We start from the raw sequence: 21,907 nt of genomic DNA on the forward strand, positions 1-21,907 counted from the left end.
GAGATGCAGTGCCAGATGAGTTTCTAAAATCAATATCTAGATCAGTTTCTCTAACGTGTTCTCTTTGAATTATGAATTTCTCCAGCCAACACAGCAATTTTGGTTTCTAATAGATTAAATGCTACTGGAGGCCCCCAGTGCTTGGATTCCTGCCCAATGAGCCTGAAACATCTCCAAAGGGAAGGTAGAGGAAGGGAACCTGTTTAGAGATTGTGCTGATTCAGCTGTAACTGAAAACCTCAGCCAAGACAGCTCCAGCAGCACCCTAAACACCTTTCTGATGGAAATCTTGTGAAACACTGAGTGTTAGAACACTGAAGCAATGAGGCATTTTCTGAAAAAACTCCCCAGTCTTGGCAGGGCCTGAGACCAAAGGGCATAAAGATGGCCAGGCACACATATAATCTAACTGGCTAAAAATACCATGAAAGTCTATGCATGTCTTTTCTCAGTTCCAGCAAAATACAGAGTACATTGTCAGCCTGGTGCTTTCCATGTTCCAGAAAATCCCCACATTTCATCAGCCCATTATCTAATACCTTCCTGAAACACTTCAGGATATACATGACCAAACTACCCAGGTAACTAAGAGACAAAGATCCAGAGGGAATCCCCTCCACTGGTGTGACTGAATCACACTACCCCTTTGACTTGAGGAAAACAAAAGAAAAAATAAATTACTCATTCAGACTCCAGAATTAATGTACTGATGTAGCAATCCACTTTCCTGACACCTCCATAATGGCAATGCTGGCTTCCATTTATCATTGTTTTTTGACTGGTTAAATCGGGCCAGTCTGCAATCTGGACACTTCCCTTTTGCTTTGTCCTTGTTCTTTGTTGATGCCTGACAGCACTTGTGCTGCTGCAATCCATGCAGCTACTCAGGTGAGATATGCTCATCTACATCTTCTTCCCCTTATATTTCTCTTCAGATCTGGGAAGTAAAATGGTGATTTAACTCCTTACTACTAAGCAATCTCACATCTTTCTTTAACCAAGCCTTATGGAAAGCCAGAGACTTAAAAGTTCACTTAATTTAGTGATGTGTTTTAATTACTCTGTTAATCAGGGTTAAACACATACTATCTTTATATACATGGCAGGAAAACATGGATACATTCAGATATACCTTCTTCAATTCATTCCTCAATATGAAATGTTTTACTGCTTTACCTTCAATCTCCAGTTTTTACCCTTACTTATGTCTAACATTCATTCATTTCAGGAACTTGCTCAGCTGCACAACTGAAGCATGACAGATCATCTTTTGTCATATATATGGTGACCTTTCACAGCTCCAAGGAACAGAGACACCAGCTGATGCTCTACATAAAATGCATATAAGGCGGCAGTTCAGTTCACACTGAGCATGTGTCTCTCTAGAAGTCCAAGAAAGAATGCTTATGGTGAGTGCACTAGCTGCTCAGCACCTGCTCTGGTCTTTGGATCACTGCTTATTTGGGCAGGTGGAGGGCCATGTGTCCTTGTGCTACCAAGCAACAGTGAACTTCAGTTTCTAGGGCTGCCAATCCAACGTAACTCAGATGCTTTTATATCCACATACTCGAATACTTAATTCAAGTTAAAAAATCAAGTAAAAAGAATGTAAGAAGAAACTATAATAATATTCTTCTTATTATTTAGGAGACTGAATAAACTGTGGATGTCAGTGCATTAACTTGTTGAGGTCTGGTGAAATAACTGATCAGGCTACACAGTTGGGCTGTTGTGCAGCTGCAATTTTGAGTCTAGATTCCTGACTCCAGAGTGAGTCAGGTGACTCATCCTTTAAAGAGAAGTGAAGAATCACTGAGCACTCTTTAAATAGAAGAAAGGGGAGTGGATATATACGCAGAGATGCTTTACGTATGGCCTGCATGTGTGCACGTACTTATGAATAATGCATAGTAATATTTCTTTCAGACAAAACGATGGATACTCGTGGAACCACTAAAAGTACTTATCAAAGAACAGCAACAAAAAGCAAACAGGCTGAAAAAGCCATTTGATCTATAATGTTCACTTCTAAGACCAGCTGCAATACTATCAACAGAGGGTTTTTTGCAGGCTTACTGTAATTTGCAAGGTATTTCAGCAACGTCTAAGATCACTAAGTGAGGCAAAAGCCAATGCTCATATTAATCACTGTGAACATTCTCTGATGCCACAGTCCAACCCACTTGTAATAATGGCATGCAAGGGCTGAGGAAACTTTACAGTATGTTTTGGAAATTCTTTTGATTAGTTCTGGAGGAGATGAGAAGTAAGCAAGCAAAGAGGAATCTTTTTCACATATTAAAAATTGAGACTCAGCCTACAAATCTGAAACTCAGGGGTGAAGCCTCACATCAGCTGTAACTCTCTGGCAGTAGCTTTGCTTGAAATGGCCAGGGAGAAGGCTCCTTTCTACCAAGGGTGTGGGTGTGGAATTGTAATAGACACTTCCATAAACTGCTGTCTGCTCAAATGTCATGATGTTGGCTTTCTGCCCCATTTTCAGCTGCAGAGAACAGCAGATGGGAGGGGCAGAAACAATGAAGATCCCTTTTTAACTCTCAGTTTGAAAAGTCTCCCAATCCTTCTGAGCCAAACAGCTCGTCTTCTCACTATTATGAATGGCATTTTCTAGCTCCTGTTTTGGAAATCACAGTGGCTTTACTGTATACCTAATCTAATCCTAAACCCCAAGAATTGTACAATGTGTGCAACAGAGAGCAAACAGGCACTAATGAGCTGCACATAGAACAGCAAGCGATTGCTTTTTGTGTTTTCAGTTACTTCTTCAACAAATGAAGAGCATAATGTACACTAAAGCCGTGTTCCCAGTATAAAGTGGAATGAGTTGAGACAAAAGAGAAAACGTGAATACTCATGAAAAGAGTGTAACAAAGCATTCACTGACTAACATGGGTAGTAAAAGTGTCTGGAATTAGGAAAAAAAAAAGAAGTCTTCAAGAAGTTTTATTTTGTGCAGACTGTTCAAAGATTGTTTGGGCCTTTTATAGAACAAGACAGGAAGTCAACTGAAGAAGCATAATCTGGTCTATTAATTAGCTTTAGTAATTCTTACAAATATAAGTTATCTTCCAATCACAACAAAATCAAAGTACTTTTCACACTTTTTAATGAAACAATCTTGCATTCTGCTGCCACCCAGCATCTTAGGAAATAATAGCTGTAACATTATTTAGTATATGCATTTGCATAGTGCCACCAACAAATGAAGGGATTTGCACAGCCAAACCCACTGTCCATAACCACAATACCGTCCCACTGAGCATAGCTCAGCATTGCTAACTGCAGGTTATCATGTGTCACACTGGCAAATTCTCTGGTGAAGAGCAGTCAATGAGCTAAGGATGTAACTCACTGAGTTGCAGTTGCATTATGGTAAAGATGGCCAAGGCTATTTATTTCTTCTTCAGTTTTGGAATCTAAGCTAAGTACAGTTAAGTGATGCATGTTAGATTACTTACAGATAAATTTCACCTGCCTCTGAACTTTGAGCCTGAGCTTACACCAGTCTGTCAGGAGCATCACTCAGGCTTGCAGTTTTGAAGCTTTGCCATTTGACCAACCTAGATTTTGGTACCTGAAGAGTTTTATGGTCTTGAATGAGGAAATCTGATAGAAGAGGCTGGGTTTCCAGGTCTACAGGGAGACAGGTATCATTTTTAGTAAGCTTTTCAGCGTACTGCCGCTGCTGGCTCTTAACCTGCATACAGCATGAACATTGTTGCTATGACCCCAGTCATTCCTGAGGGAACAGGGTTTCAGGCAATAGTAAGTTAACAATAACGGAAACGGCACCGTGGCCTATGCAGCGAAACAGCACCATTTCTATTGTCATCTGCAAGTTTTGTAAGACCATATATAATTACACAGCAACTATGCTCTTAACAAACCACTGTGCCCTGTTGGTGGACACTTTATCTAAATTAAATTGGAGCAGGGAATAGAGAGAACATCGAAGTTTGAGGGAGAGAACAAGGCACACTCTATGCAATGCCAGTTCAGACTTGTACTACAACTACTTCACTGGTTCCCAGGATTTGATACTTGCATATCATATTTGTTAAATGGGATGAAGAAACTAGAACATTTGGGATTTTTTACAATTCAAAGGCTAAGATGTCTACAGTGGTTTGGATGTGTACATTGATGATGACTCAACATTTAGACCTTATTCAGGAAAGCAAAACAAAGCACAGGGGCTTACTGGGCTTAACCAACTCATATAAACTTTAAGGACTACATGGAATAAAGTACTTGGTTTCACTTATGTTTTTCTCTAGCAAATAGCACTATGGATGCACAGCTTTTTTTTTGTCAAAGATTTTAAACTGTTCTTCGACTATGAGTCTCTTTCTATGGGAAACTCAGACACAGAGTGGTGAAAACAGCTTGCCAAGCAATCAGTGGCAGAGCCAAAATCAGAATTCAGATTGCCTGCCCACCTGCCTTTCTTCTACCCTTATTGCTGAGCGACTTACCCAACATGAGAGCTTTTCAGATAGAAGAACAAATGAGCAAATGGAAATTAGATATAAGCAAAGTGGAAATGACCAGTATGAGAGTCCAAAGAAGCAAAATGCAAGAAAGAAATAATTGAAACATTATAAAGTAAAATCAGATTACAATGAAGATGTAATTTCCACTTTAATGCATGACTGCTAATGGTGTGCTAATGATTTCTCTCATATACACAGGGCTTTGATCCAAAACTCTGAATGAAACCATTCATGGTCTTTGGTGTATCTTTCACCAGAAGATAGCAGTGCTCCTTAGCCAAGGTGCTCCTTATTTTTGTTCATTTTGATTGCCTGTTTTCACCGTGTGTCATTTCAATGCTGGGGAAAGCGTCAGCCTGACAGCTTCACAGACTAGCACTGGGTTCTGTCTTTGCAGAGAAGGGAAGGATGTGTGGCAGCGGAGGAAGCTTGCTACAGCACTCAGCTGCAAGCCTCAGCTCAGCTCTGCCCTGAATGAACCTGCTGGCACAGCTCTGTCCCCCTTTGCTTACCAAAGAGTCAGTTAGGGACAACAGCAATAGTGGTTTCTGTGATGCTTTTCCTGATAGAAACTGGACTCAGGCACAATTCACATCATCCATCAGACTCTGTTAACATGGTAACAATTTCTAGTCACTAATGAACTGGGCTGGATTTGACTGGGCAATAGGCCATAAACAAGAAAGCCTCCATAAACCATTACCAGCTCCTCTGAACCACTCAAACCTCTGTAATGCCAGGGAAAAAAAGAGAGAAAAAAAAAAAGAGGCACTTTTAAAAATAAAGCTTCTCACAACTGACAGAGAAGCAGTCGCCCCCACACACACCTTATTCACTCACTGTACTGAACTGGCATTCCTTCAAGAGTTGGGAAGGGCCCAGAACTGCTGATTCAAAGACATTTGGAATAAGAACTCAAAAATTGAAGGGTTTTGTTCCTTTCTGGCTTCTTGCTTTCTTCCTTGGCCTGCTCTGTCTGCCCATGCTGAATGTCAATCAGCAGAGCAGTGTCACCTTTGCAAAGATGTCCTGAGTATGTTGGCAAATGCCTTTACAAGCATGTGAAAAAATCCAGAGGTTTCCACTGCTCCAAAGAAAAAAGGGCTGGTTTAGAGTGGTGGAGTTGAGAAGACAGACAGGGACAAAGAGTCAGGAATCGATTAAGATATACAATCATGTCTAAACTGTAGCACATACAGACATGTCTCCTTCAAAAGAGATTTCTAAGTGATTCTTGTAGTGCATCCACAGCTTATTTTCAGAGACATTTGCTTATATAGAATACCCCTGGAAAAATTCCCACAAGGAAAGTGCCAGAATCCGTTGCTATCTGCACTTACAGAGAATTGCATCTTACGTCAGAGTGCTTGTGATCAACCCAAGGCATTTCTCAAAAAGGCAGCTGCATTTTTATTCAAGTGTCTGCCACCTTATAATTGTCAGCTATTTGATGTTCAGTGGCATCTTGGAATGAGTAACAGCACAAAAGTTTATTACTAATTTGTTGTGAACCTGTGGTTATGACCAGCCTAAGAGAGCAAAGAGGGGAAAAAAAAATCATTTGAATTCAACAAATTCAAGTCTCCCTCTGATGGTCTGATGAAACAGGATTATCTTCATAATTTGTAACTACTGAGTAGCTGGGAATCTTGTTTCTTTTGCAGCCTGTCAGTTTGACAGCTCATTTAAAAAAGGAGCTGTTTTCCTGATGATTACCATATGAAGCTCTAAGTGACTGAGCATTTCATCTTTCCATTACAGCAAGCAAACATTGTATTTACTGTGTTTAATAACATTTTCAAGGTCAATGTGACAGGACATGCCCCACAATTTGGAAATTATTAGTACAACAGTTTGAAGCTTAAATACTGCAGTAACATTGATCAAAATCCTAAACAATTCCATTCACCACTCACTGCAGTTTCAAGCACCTAGAAAATGGAAGATAATTTACCTTTTGGTTTTTCCTCCTTTTTTGCATTGCTAAAACAGAAAGAGAAAATGAGAGCACTCAGTAGTGCTAATCTAATCCCCAACACTGTCTCCACTGGGATGAGGCATATTGTAATAAAATTACATTCAGTCTTTTAAGGCTAAATCATGTCCCTGTTACACAGGCAGAGAAGGCCTCTCAGAACAAGCGTGAGAAGAGGTTTGGCTGTTCATTGGATTTCTTCAAGTTTCCTGCTAGATCCCACAACAGGAAACTGGGTGGTTGGGCAATAGACCAGTCACAGTAACCTCATTGATCTCTCAATTATTTATGCTAAAAGAAAGAAAAATAAAGATAGCAAAAGGAATTGGAGAAGTCACGACATGCCAACTCATGTGTGCATTGTAGAAATGATTAGCTAAGGCAGAGGGAAAGACTGTCAAATAGGATAATGCCACTGCATAATTATCTTCAGACTACTTTGATTAGTGACAAATAATAGTGAGCTGGAGATCCATGCAAATGTTGTTAAACCAAGGGTTGTAATGTGATTTAGAGACATGGCTACAGAGAAAGCTGGTTCCCTTGATACATGCAGTGTTTTAGAATTGTTGGTTCACTACTATGCTAAAAAGCAAATATCCAACAAAAATGTCTCTGTATAAGTAGGCAAGGATAGGGTTGGTGCTTGTTTGCATCACTGTGGATTAAATTGATGACTTAGACTGGCATAAGGAGCCAGGTCCTAAGACAAGATGTACTTCAAAACACTGCAACAGTGCAATACAGTTTGAATCTTTCTAGCACACAAATGGATATTAAATCCTTTCCCTACTGTTCCCTTTCCTGTTTTCTGTTCATTCTCATTCACCTTGCTTCATCTTTGGGTCTCATTGGCCAGGCTGTCACTGCTTTCTCCTGGTGTCACCTGCTGGAGGATGCTTTCAGCAGTGGCGGGGGGCAGCAGCTTCTGCTGCACAGTTTTGTTTCGGGGGATCACCAGTTGCAGTCATACTGGCTGGGCTCCAGCTGGCCATGCCAGTTCTCTCATTGCTTTTTCTGGCTGTCTGTTGGGCAGTCCTCACCACATAGCAGGGCAATTTTTAACTCCTCTCAAGGGCAGGAGCGAGAAATAAACTTTCTTTGGGATAATGAGAGATAATGCTGCATGCAGCCCCAGAAAACTTTCAGGGTTGTTTTTGTAATCTTAATTATATCCTGGTTAATTTAATCCAGTGGTCTCTGTGATATACTCATGAGGTGTTGGGTAATAGGTTGGACTTGATGATCTCTGAGGTCTTTTCCAACCTTACTGATTCTACGTAGCAGCATCTCATCCACTTCAGGGCAACACACCAGGAGAGAGAGAAAAATGTTTATAGGAAATTGCCCCAGTCCTTTTCTAGCCTTTAGCCAATTATGAATGACAGAGATTCCCTTTGATGACTAGGGGATAGGAGTCTGGGTGTGTTCCATGCAGCAGCCTAAATGCATTCATAAACAAATGGATTTTTGTTATTAAATGATACCATTTTATGTCTAACTGAATATTAAAAATAATTATTTCCAACCAACATCCATCCATCAACAAAATCAACGCAAAAAAGACATTCTTAGGGAGTGTACAGGATAGAATGAAGTTAAGTATTTGAAACCTTGATTGTCAAGCTCATATTGGTGATTAGTTTCTTTATAGACTAATTGCAGCTGTTCTCTTCTTTAGCATTTTACAACATGCCTGTCCTCATCAAGCTACAAAGAATATGAATACAGTTTTCTGGTTTACAACCTTGGTTTAATTTCATTTGTAAATGCTAGGAAACAAATCTTGTCCTGTTGTACAATTGAGGAGCAAGGCCCTAAAACACAGTGCACAAAAACATATTCCCTCTGACTTCTATCCATCTTCTGGAGGACATAATGTGGTTACTGTTTGCCTTCTCTCACGGTCATATTGTTCATACCAGTGGGAGTATGCTCCCTTATGACATATGACTGGCAAAACATCAGTGTGCATTGAAAACAGATACTCTACAACAGTCTTCAGACACTCTGCATCTAAGCAGAGATGAATGGAATGAAAATATTCTCAGCCTAAGATAGGAAAGGGAGGAGATGGGTCATAGACTTCAGCATTTCCTTCAAGGCCTTCATGACATAAATAGTAAATTATGTAGCTCACTGACAAAGCAAGGAACCAAGTCCTCAGCACTAGTTTAGAGTGATCATTCAACAAAACACTACTTCTGTGATCATTTTGTTTTTCTACAATATTTGTAAATTCTCAAGGGAAGGAGAGATCTTATGAACAGAACACAGTACTGTACTTTCTGTTTATTCTGGACACAAAATAATATACAGAGCTTCCTCTGAAAGCCTGCTGAGAACATAGACTAAAAGAAAGCCTTCAAGAGGAAGTGCTGAAAAGTAAATAGCACAGGCAACACCACTTAGACTCACTACAGAAATGTCAGTCAGCGTGTCAGAGTTTTGGTTAGTACCCTCAACGTAAGCCTGGGAGACAGAAATTGCCATATACCTCTTTCTGCAATGTATAATTACACTCTTAACCTCTTTGTCTTTTTTTTTTTTCTTTTTGATAAAGAGGAAATAATTCATTTCCAGGAATATAAGTGGCTTTAATTCACTTGCAGCAAGCCTCTTTTTTTTTTTTTTCCTTTCTTTTTGTTTTTTTTTTCAAATCCTGATTCAGTGCCTGACTCAGAACCATCATTCTTATTGCTTCTGTCAGACTATTCCACATTTCCCAGTGGTTTTTCACTACTGCAGTTTGGAAGCACTCTTTGTTCTTGTAGTCCCAATGCCTACTAAGGCTTTTCTTTTCATGTTCTTTGACGTTTATTCCCTAGGAGCCGGATCCTTGTGTCCTTACATGTGAGCCAAATCTCCCGATGAATTTGCAAACATGCAGGATCAGCAACTTAAACAGTTTATTTGTTCTTCAGGGTTCTCTGTGTTCACAGGAAAAAGAATGCCTATAGGCAAACACTGCATCGCTAGGTTTCATCTTCACAAAAAGGAAGCTTAGAGAGGAAGGAAGGCACAAGAGTGTGAAGTTAACAATTAAAAAACAAAAGCCAGCCTTCTCAAGTTTTCTCCTGAGAGGCTGGTAGTTATGGACGCAGTTACAGGACACTGAACTTACATGTTTCTTGAAATACATCAAAAGCCTCCTTTTCTGGCTTGGCACAGTGTCAGCAGTAATAGCTGATTTCGGTGTGGTGTCAGAATAATATCTATCTTTGGCTATGTTTTTGAGACATCTTTCATCTTGGATATCTATACTACATTTACATTTAGGAACCTGAAATTTCTAATGGCCTGACACCTCTGGCTGGAAAATACTGCCTGGTGTCAGGTACTTCAGCTTTGGTATCTGCATCAGAGAATGCTGGCCTGGTGTGTTAGGAAATGTAATGTATTCAGAATATGTCCTACATAAAAGTTGAGATCAGCATCAACAACTAGATCAAATCTGCAGCTTTAATTCAAACAAACAGCGCTGCTGACAGCACTATTTCTGTGGATAAGGGTTCTATTCACAAACTCACGTCTTAGACAATCTTCAGATTTCACTTTAATGCGGATGTCTTGGTGATGAGCCAAGATTTGACACAACCTAACTATCTAATCGTGTGAAAATTCGTGGTGAGACGGGGCCATTAATATCTTCTTACACAGCAGAATGAAAACATTTTCTTGTTCTCTGTCTCCTGAGCACATATAGGACAGAGCTATTGCTATAGAGTCGTGTATTTTGCAGCCAGAGAGATTATTCTAATCCTTTAGTCTGACATTTTACAGCCACAGAGTCAACTGTATTCCCTAAGTAGTTCCTACATCAGATCCTTTACCTTGTTGATGTTGATTCTCATTACCTGTGTGGAGTCCAATTGAGACAAGCTCTCAATTTGCTGTGCATGTGAAAGATCATGTTTTGTGTCCAGATATGCCAACGTTTCATGACCCACACTAACAGACACCTATGCCTCACTTCCAGTATCAATCTGACTGGATTCAGTTTCCTGTTGTTGCATCTAAATACATTCCAGGCATATATTTTGTTTCAGTGTGATCTAGTTTCAGCTAGGTAAAACTGATAAATATGTACTTTCACAGGTGTTTTACAAAGACTTTTACCCTAACTTCATTGATTATTTAGGTCCAACAGCCTTACATTTTCTACAAAAGTCAGGTCCATTCACAGTCATCACACAGTTCAGTTTTCTACATTGCTTTGATTCAAACTGAGATAATTTCCACACACAGCAGGTCCGTTTGTGCACAAAAAGCATAGCACTAGGGTTTGAATGCTCAGCTAAGGTCAGACCTAAGGCTCAGGTAGTTCTCTCTCACTGAGAGTATTTTGTACACTTCTTTGATTAACCCTGAAAACAGCACATGTAAGATAGTGCCGTCGCCTATAGATGACGCAATAAATGTATGCCACATCAGCACTACTTTGCCAGCATTCCAACAGGAAATTATATTTTGTAGAGGATATTTTACTCTATTGGCATTATAATCAGAGTCAAGGCCATCAGTGAAAGCACCAAGCAGACATAAAGTCTGCCAGAAGATCTCAGTTGTTTGTGCTACTGCATGTGCCTTTATCCCTGATGGTATCCCCCAAACCAAGAGGGAGTAATTGTTTTATGAATAAATTGCTTTACATTCAGATAAATGCATGCTAGAGCAGTGAGAAGCTCTGGAATATTGAAAGAGCTTGTGAATGGAAAAATCATTCGTTAGTACAGAATAAGGGCGTTGCTGCATTGTCTGCAGGAGACAGCAACATTCAGCCTTCTGGGGGATACAGCAAGGGAAATTTAATGCAGCAGGAAATCTTTCTACACAAGAAGTTGGCCACCAGCTAAAACTTATAAGCCTTTTTATGTTTTAAAAATGTCCCTGTATTTCTATTTTGCATTATCATTCTCCTTCAGATGACAATTCTTCAGGTAGTTTTAAGGAGTAATCTAAAAATAGCCCACTTGCTAAAAATAAATAAATCTCACAAACCCCTACAAAGAGGAAAAAAATCTTCAATAAGGTTTTTTCCTATTATATTATATTTTACCCCTTTGGCCATTACAACTGAATATGGAATTTCTTCCATCCTTTATTTTTGGTGTGTGCCTTTTTTGCAGACTGTAGAAAATGACTGTAAATCAGTTTGCATTCAAAGCACCACACCTGCAACTAAAAGGACAGGATATGATGCCATTAAAAATAAGATTCAGTATAAAGGCAAAGATTGTGTTACTGACAGAGAAGCACCTTTTGAGTCATAAATTCTCATTTTCAAAGGACAAAAGGGACTATCACAATCACTGCCTGAATTCCTACATAACAGAGACAATGTAATTTCACACAATAATCCCTGCGTCAGTTCTCTGCCTTCTGATCTGCAAGAAAAACTTCCAGTTTAGGTGTCACACCCTGCAAGCAAAAGGCCCAGGGATTCTTCAGCTTTATCCATGACAATTATCAAACAGGTTTACAAAATACATTATCAGCAACAAGGCAGAATCAAATCCTGGCTCTAAACAATCTTGAACACAGATGAATCAGCACGAGGAAATAATGATAGGATGGGAATATCTTTTAGAGACATCATCTTTCACAGGATGAACACAGGGTAAAATCAAACTATTTTATACTTCACAAAGTTCCTGTAATTGGATCTTGCAAAATGGATAAATACTGTAATGGGTCTGTTGTTTCATTAGCATGCACTCTGATAACTCATGCACAACATCCATCAAGCTCTTCATTCCCTCTGGGGAAGGCTGCTGCAAGTGGTTGACAGAGACATGAGTCAGGCTCTGTTGGATCAGCAGACTTGTGGTTTTAGCTTGGCTGCAAACAGGAGACCCAGCAGTGTGGGGCCAGTGTGCAAAAAGTTAGAGGGAGAATAGGATGTTCTCCCTGGTAAGGTGATCGGTGCTAGTTACAAGTGATTTCTGATGTTTCTGAATCACCATGAAGCTGTTGTAGGTGACTCCAAGAGGGTGAGGAAAGGATTATACTTCAGCCAAGGGAGCGTCTCGCCCATGGGTTCGGATTTGTAACCTGGAATGAGAATCTCTGGTGTTTGTTGGGAAGTCACAGCTTCATACTTCTACCCATGCCTACCCTTAGACAGTAAGTTAAGAAGTGTGGAAAAAACTGTCATGAGTAGCTTAGGTTAGAAAATCTTGTAACAACACTGATAAGCCTAATTGAACATTTCTATCCATGGCCCAATTAGTGTAAAAGAAAAACAGGATGAGATTTTTAAAGGTTGTGAGATACCCAGTCCTGTGTTAATCTTAACTTTCACATTATATTGCTTCTGTGTATATATATATGCTTTCTTTATTAGATCAGCCTTAATTTGGAGAGGCTGTATCTGAATAATAATATCTCAAATGTTTTGCTAGTACCACAGAAACAGTAAATAGAAGTCCACATTACAGAACTGGAATTAAGTTAAAGCCTGAAAATGTGACCTCTGTCTTCAAGCCTGTCTTAGCTCCTTGATCTGTAATCAAGGCCTAAAGTGTTGTCAAAAGAACTTGCACTGAGTAGCCCCAAAACACACATTGAGCAGGATACTTTCCTGAACTGGGAGACTGGAGGTACCATTTATGCCTGCACAGAGTTTTTACTGTACATTATTTCTTAACCTTTGAACACTTCATTTTACAATATGAATATTGCTTTGTGTTTTATGTTTTAATAGAGCACTGATTGCACTGGCAGTAACACGGACATCATCCTCGTGCTGTGAATCCCATAGTTACATTGAGAACTGCAAAACAGAGATTACTCAGATCAGATAACCTAACCAGTGGGAAATAAACACTAAAAGCTCACTTACCATGACAGCTTTAGAATTGCACCAGGGATGAACTTGTCTCTGTGGGCTCTCCCAGCTCATGAGTCCTAAAGTATCATCTGCCACATTTGCCAGGGTTGCAGTCCAACGCTGTTGCCCTTGCATTTAAATAAAAAGCCCCTCAGCTGAGCTCTATCTCTTTACCTTCCCATTCACTAGTGGTGAACAGACATTTGATTTTTCTATTCTGTGTTTGCCTGTAGCTATTTTTAGCAGCTAATAACTGACACCCTAGGGAGCATGATGTCATCACGCTTCGCACTTACAGAGCTATCGAAAGTCAAAACTAGACAGCAGCAGCTGTCATCATGGTGAGCTGGCTCATTAGGCAAGGGTAAGGGAGTGACACCATCAGAGCTGAGTTCAAAAGACTGAACAAGAGGATGTTCAGTAAGAATAGGTCTTTCTTTTGTAAGTAATCTGCAGCCACGAACTGAAAAATGCTATGCATTTATTATGGCTGCTGAATACCTTTTACAGCAGTAATAAAAATACAATCTTTTTGGCAGTGCTTTTGTCAGTGTCACACTCAAGTTTTATGGGTGTCTGAAATTAACAATGGTCAGCTATCCACATCATAAAAGAAAAACACTGAACATGCAGCAACTGGCAGCTCTGTCAGCAATCTCAGCAGAGAGGCTAAAGACAAAGCGATCATGGACACCGAACCTATCCATTTAGCAATATTTGCTCCCAGAACACATAATGATTCATCGCCCTAGAAACCTCCACTAGGTTGGGTATATGAGACATTTCTGATTTCCTTTCAAAAGGTGGAGCTTCATTCCCTTGTACCTCCCGTAGCTCTTCTATAGACCTCTCACAGTATAACATAATTTGTCTGAAAAACAGCAAAACACAACTGTAGAAATACTCAAAAGGAGTTAATTCTCCTTGTAAGATGGTAAGAATGTTTCCTTCTCTCTGTTAAAACACTCTCACCTTCCAGGCCTGCATTACCTTTTTTAACATAATTATATTCCTTTGCCTAATCATAGGCATCCTTCCACTGACAAGTACACTCAGATTTGTTTTTCCATCTGTTACTTCCAGTTCATGACCCCCCCCAAGTTACAGGTTAAGTTATTACTGAACTAAAATTGTATGGCTTTGTACTGTATGTGCATATATTACATATATGACATTAATATCACCCTAGTAAAAAAAAAGTTAATTATTTTTAAACAACAAGCCAGTCTTCCTCAGCATTGGCAGTGCCTCCCAATTACACCTCAAAATACTGGTCAATGTATTAAATATAACAGGTCCCAAGACTAAAGCCTGAGGAACACCACTAGTAACTTTTCTTCAGCCTTGTCACTTTCTTTTAATGTTACTTTTAGTCAGTACTTCAACCAGCTCACAATTCTTGTGTTAACCACCATCATTTCCAGATTCAAGACCAATTTCCTGTGGGTTATCAGTTACTGGAATCTAAGTGGATGAAGCTCACTTTTATTACTCCTAAAAAATATTAGTTATCACATTACAATTTACTGAGCATTATGATCTGCCTGTGATAAAACAATGCTGTAATTTACGCCGATAATTACACACTTGCTATTTTCCGGTCACAGGAAAAAAGCAAACAAACAACCCAAATTCCCAAAGAACCAAAAACACAGACTCACTACACACCCCACATTGTTGTGGTTTCTTCAGCATTCTAGAAATTATCTGCATCATCCAAGTTTGTCCTACCAGCTTTAACTCCATGCCAGCAACTATGATTTCTAGTGCATCATCATCATTTGTATGATGGAATTATCACTGCTCTCATCAACAACTCTGATAACTGAGGCCAAACATTCATAGTATCATAGTATCAGTCAGGGTTGGAAGGGACCACACGGATCATCTAGTTCCAGCCCCCACTGCCATGGGCAGGGACACCCCACACTAGAGCAGGCTGCCCAGAGCCTCATCCAGCCTGCTCTTAAATACCTCCAGGGACGGGGCCCCAACCACCTCCCTGGACAACCCCTTCCAGGGCTTCCCCACTCTCATGGTGAAGAACTTCCTCCTCACATCCAGCCTGAATCTTCCCACCTCCAGCTTCATTCCATTCCCCCTAGTCCTATCACTACCTGATATTCTGAGAAGTCCCTCCCCAGCCTTCTTATAGGCCCCCTTCAGATACTGGAAGGCCACAATTAAGTCACCTCAGAGCTTTCTCTTCTCTTCTTCATGTGATATGTGGGTCACAGCTACCAAACTGTTAATCTGTGTCCTAGCCATTGTATGAGGGGTCTCTCTTCCTTCTTATTTGACACTGAATATAAAGTTTCCACATAGTGCATTACACCTTGTTTTGTGTGTGCACTCAGCTGCTCATGCAAGTGACATGTATCAATAAAGTGACCTAACCAGGAATACCAATTCCTGAACACATTGTGAGGGAGATTTTCTTCCAGCAATAGCTCCTTATTAACCCTTTTCCTTTTTTATCCCTAAATACACTCGACACCTTGAGCACCTGGAATCTCATGCACATGGCTGAAATGCATGTGAAATATTTTTTTCTCTACGAACAATTAAACACTTAGAATTTACCTTGGATTTTGTTCATTTTTAACTACCTGACAGCAATTTCCTGGGGTAAATATCTAAACAAAAATGTTCTAAATCCCCTTAGCACATTGGGTGCACAGTATCTCAAAGCCCAAGATGAAAAGATCCCTTTCAAGTATCAAAGACGATGCCCCCTAGAGCATCATGCTATGCTGCTTTTTGCCCATTCCTTTGAAAGGCTCTATCAGGAAACCTCCTGTTATCAGTCACATGAAAAATACCAACTAGTCCCCAAAGCAGAGCTGACGTCAAAGAGGGACATTTAAAGGCAGCTGAAAGGCTTGTTATAAATCACAGTGTAAAAGCACCCATATCAGACAAGCACAGAGGAATTGCTGGCACCAGAAATAACAAGATGCCAAAGTAGCAGGCCGAGATGTGGAAGCATGCTGCTCACCAAGAATTTTGCCTAGAGAAGAATGTATTTGTAACTATGATGGCTTATTCACTCCTCACAGTCAAAAAATACACCAAGAAAGACTGAAAAGAACAGCAAAGTTTACCAGTGGTGCAATGGGTAGATTTAGATGTGTATTTTCTTTGGCATTAGAAGAATTTAGCACTGACACAGACAAAAGTTGCATGCATTTTAAGGGCCTGGATTGTTTCACTGCTTATAAATATGCATCAGGGAAGCAGAAATTTTCATGAACGGTTTAATGCATTTTTTTCCCATTGAATTAATGACATTTCTCAGCCACACAGCTGAGGATACTTTGTGTTTCTACGTATGAACTTTCCAAAACCCAACTCGTGATAGGTTGCCAGTTCGAAAAGGAGCTATTTATCACCACCCTCTGGGTGCAGCCTGTCAGCCGGGTCCCCACCCACCACACAGACCCACAGACCACTTGTCTAGGCTATAATGCATCCGTTTCTCTAGGAGGAGGCTGTGGGAACTGTATCAAAACCCTTAGAGAAATCCTGGCAGACAATGTCCACCACTTACCCCACATTGCTCAGGCAGGTTACTTTGTCATAGAAGGTTTGTCAAGCACAATTTGCCCTTGGAGAATTTGTGCCAGCTTTTCCCAATCATGTGCTTCATTTGATTTGTAACAGGCCACAGGAGGATTCATTCCCCAACTTTCCTATGGACTGAAGTAAGACTGATGGGCTTATAATTTCCTGGATCATCTTTAAATCCTTCTTATAGATATGGGTGACATATACCTTCTTCCAGCCTTTTGAGAAGCTTCTAGATCCCATGACTTCTCAAAGATTATGGAGAGTGGCCTCAACAATGTCAGCCAGCTATCTTAACACCCTCAGGTGAATAACATCTGGGCCCATCAAATTGAAGGGGTCAAGCTCCTGCCATGGTTCTGCCATCTAGCTCTTTTGGGGGCCCTCTAGTACCGTGAAGCTTTTTTAACTGTTTCTTGCAATTCAGCCACCTGACACAATAGATCATCAACCATGCACATCTTTTGCAGGCATTTTCCTTTTTTCCAGGAGAAGTGTCCGGGAACTCACTGCAACCTACTGTCTGTATTGAAGTCTCTTTCCTTAGCAGTTCTGTCTGGGTGGAAGCACCAGGCAACTTAGGGGCTTTCTCTGTAGAAACACCAGCTTCAACTCTGAGGCAAGGGCCCACTGTTATGGCAGAGACCTATAGCTCTTCCCTGGGCTGTGGGCTTACAAGCAGAGTGCGTGGCCCTTCTCACATACCGTGCTACACAAACTGCAGTTCCCTCCCCATCCTTGTTTGCAGGCCCTGTTCAGTATCACTCCCTAGCGCCATTCACATCTCCCACAGTTGCTCCTGACACTGCCCACGCCATGCCAGCCTCTCTCTCAAGGCTGTCAGCTCCTGGCAGGCTCTCTGCTCTGCCCTGGGAGTCCTAGGCTCCAGGAACCCCCCTGTACCTCTCGATCCAGTGCCCAACCACAGGACTGACATCACCACAGCTGTGTGGCTCAATGCCCAAGTATTTACATTGTCAACCTGATTTTAAATACTGCACATACTTCCTGGTGACATTATCAGCTCAATTTGATCTTCTCTGTATAAAAGGCCACTTAATAGGAGGAGGAAGTTTCTTCTTACTACTTTATTTAAGTCTGGTGAATGCTTATGCAAGAACTGGTGATGAATGTCAGCCTAAAGAAAGGCATCTTTTTTGTACCATGGTACCATGAAATAAATTAATGCCATTGTCACACACACACACACACACACCCTCCCCCCCAGTTTCCTACAGATACTAATTCAGGACAGGAATATACACACGAGGAAAAGCTGGCGCTTGTATTTTTAAGTCCCACTCACAGTAGTACGTAAAACATACAGTAAGTATCAGGATCAAATCACAGCATCTGTCTGTAAAGATTTGTTGGTATGGAGCTGTCACCCACATGGCTTCTTGTCTTGTATTAAACAAGACAAGTGCAACAGAGAAACATGAAAACTGTTACCAGTGCTGCAAGTCAGATGCAACGGACAGAGAATTCAACAGAGCTTCTGAAGTGAGGTTTTGGATGCAAAATTTTCTGTATCAACACTTGAAAATAAAGCCTTTTTAATCATAAATTAAAAAAAGTAATCCTTTTTGAATTAAAAAAGTCATTATAATGAAAAGCCAGATTTTACTTAACTATTCCTTTTCATGTGAATACTGCTTTCTTATTAAATCAAATAAGGCACTACAATCTATTGTTCTTCTTCTGACTGTGAACTTTTCTCTGTTTTTCAGAGGTCTTCTTGAACTAAACTGCACAATTTGTGACTTTGCCAGGGACTTTCACAAAAGCCAATCCTGATTAGGGAAATAACCTCCCATCTGTAGGAAGGAACAGAAAGAGAAGAGTCCTTGAGTCTGTCTGACTTCAGATTTGGTTACAGATGCAACACACGGATCCAAGGGACTCTATTCCATTGACTTTGTCTTTCAGACAAACTACTCAGCCTCTGCACATGAGACCTTAATGTCCTATAAACAACAGAAAGAAAAGTCTGAGGGGAAAATGGAAGTTTCCTAAGGTGATGGCATGCAAAGAAAGAACATTATCAATGTTAGGTTTGTGGCACCAACAAATTTGCCTTTGCAGTGACCATACACCAACTGGCTTTTTACCACTGCCTAGGTTTAATGCCTAACTTTAGGGGCTTAAAGTAGGCCGTCAGTTTACCTAAGTCTCCTAGATAATCAGTGAAGAGTGTCAGGCTCCTCTAGAGGTGCATCAGAGCAGAAGCCATACTTGTGGATTCTGAATTACTTTCTGAAGGAATGTCCTCTCAACAGTCCATGAAACTTTGTCTTTAGGTGCCTATGTTAGGCGTGTAAGGTTAGACAGTAGGAACTGCCTTACACATCTTCTTCCCTGTATTTCTGCACTCCATTTCTGTTACTTTCATAAATTTTGCTGAAGCTTGAAGTAGCAGATTTTATCAGTGCATTAACTGGTTCAACCATACTCTTTCCTGCTGTGATATTTCTGGTTGTTTGCATGTCTAAACAGCATCTCAGTCTTTGATCCTCTCTAGGAAGCATGCACACTTTGAGCTGACTATATTTAGTAACTTGTCTACAACCATCTTCTCCAAGATGAAAGATGTCCCTACCTATATAACATGGGATGACAATGCCTATGTATGGTTGTGGATTGCTTACACAATGAGGTGTGAAAATCCCTGTGCAGGTGTAGCATATTGTATTTTTATAATTAGACATGGTATGACTGTTATAATCTCCTGTATTTCACCTGAACATCTGTTTATTTGCTCCATGTAATTTGTCACACTTCGATAAAATCAATTTCCCATTTCTGAGAAGACAGCCTACTGATGAATAAAACCTCCAGTCTACTGCATGTCCTCCCTCCTGTGATTTGTGGGAAGGGAAAAAATGAAACATTTTCTTTGCTGAGTGAAAACATTCTGTTACAAGTGACACAAAAGAGAAGCCTTAAACTTTCTGAAGAAAAAAAAAAATCCTTGTGGAAGAGCCAATAGATGAATCATATGATTCCTAGTCAATTGAAACAGTCTGCACCAATAGACAGCAAAGAGTGTAATCACCATTTGGGGATCAGACAGATAGACAAGTGAGGAGGCTCCAAGAAGCTTTCTGAGAGATTGCACCAGACACATTGGGTCTGGATCCAGCCTGTAGGTTATAGTATGGACCACAACCAAAGCTTTTAAAAGTGACCCAGTCATAACAGCTGGCAGCTACCCAGAGGAGGAAAGGCAGAAGGAAACCAGGCTCACTTTGTTGCAGAGCAGATGTCAGTATCTCTCTGGAGGTCACAGAGATGTAAATGGCTGCAGAAAATATCCCCAGCTCCAGAGCAGTGACTTTACAGTGGGAAATGTAGAATCTGTCATGCTAAGGATTTATAGAAGGGAAAAGACACACAATATACAGCAGAGTACCATATATTCAGGAATGTCTCAGTCCCTCTGGAGACAAAGTGAAGAATTCCCACAGTACTGCACAGGTCTTAAGGGGTTGCTCATGAAACCCTGGATGGATTATATCCAGCCATCCTCCCACATAGGAATTTTTGTTATTCTTAGCAGGGATTACTCATGTAACTAGGATGCAAATCTATCTGGACATTTAGGCAGGAATTTTGTAAGGCAGGAAAATCTAAGCCTGGGTATTGTTTGTTTTGGGTTTTTTAATTTCCTTTCTGGGTTATATAATCTGAAACACTTTGAGACCTGTGGATGAAAACTACTAAATAAGAACTATCATCACTAGGTTGGATCCAGAACCAAAAGTTGTCAGTTTTCTAATTCAGCCTTACTTGTGACTGTAATTATATTCTTATCAGAAGGGTTTAGCCTAAAGTGGCAGAAATCTCCTAAGGATAATTCAGACTATTTCAGTGTTGCTCTACTGGAAATTCTGGCTTTACTTGAAAAGCAAGTCTCAGAGTCTAGCCTTACCGAAGCCTATGCATGTCACCATAATTGTTCATGGCTGCATTTGGCTTTTCAAGAGTTAGAATGCCTGAAAACAGAATTACTGTTTGCTCTTAAAATAGTTGCTTTCCTCTTTACTACAAACTGAATAAAAATGAAGCAGGTACAAATGGACAGTTGTAATTTCAAGATGATTAGGTTTTATAAAGGCATTCAGAAAATTACTTAACATATATCCTCTGTTCCTGTAAGACCAAAAATAGTACCCTCAATTCCATAACATCTCAGGTTTTTCTTGACTGCTCCTTTTGGATGGTTTTTTTTTCTCTTTTTAAAGCATCTTTGATAGGCAAACTGAATCCTGCCTCCTGACAGCATACCCAACATAACTAAAACAAGAAAGTATATGCGCTGACTGGTCTTTTGCTATAAGCTTCAGATCAAGCCTTTGATGAGAAAAACACATTCTCTTTCTGAAGTCTAAACACGTCAGCAAGTATTCGTGCAAAATAACCTGCTTTATTACCAAGAAAATCCTCTTTAAGATAGGGCTCTGAATTCACATTCCAAAGCCAAACTGTGCGTCACAGTCTGAATTTCCTAGTCTGATAGCACTAATAAAATGCCTCCCAGTGGCTAAATTCAGCCTTAGTTTAGATCTGTCTGGCCAGAAGAGAATTAAGGAAACCCCACAGCAGAGTCTAACACCTCTCACAGCTTCTGTGCTAACTCCAATATTGCCTCCACTTAGAAAGTAGCCAGGGAAAGGAGAATTCTTCAGAATGTGTAAGGGGAAAATTAATGAATCCCCATTGAAAGTGGGCAATTCAAGAGTAGTTCAGTTCTATGTGACATTTCTTTTTATCCTCCATTGAACACGTAACTTTAAAATTCTAACTTGTTTTATGATGTTCTTACTACATTACATCATGCTACCCTCTGTATAAAAACAATGGAATGAAAGCCTCTAATTTTAGCTGTCATAAGTTAGCGAATAAATGGCAGCAGCAGCTTTCACTTATAATTGCAGGATTTTAGGTAGCTACAGGAAAAAAAAAAAGTTCTCTTTTCTGTATGTGAACAAATGCTCAACCATTTAAGCAAAATTTCAG

Source organism: Melanerpes formicivorus, unplaced genomic scaffold (genome assembly GCF_026170545.1).
Source record: "Melanerpes formicivorus ecotype bairdi unplaced genomic scaffold, bMelFor1.0.p_v2 SCAF_12, whole genome shotgun sequence".
NCBI classification, from domain to species: domain Eukaryota; kingdom Metazoa; phylum Chordata; class Aves; order Piciformes; family Picidae; genus Melanerpes; species Melanerpes formicivorus.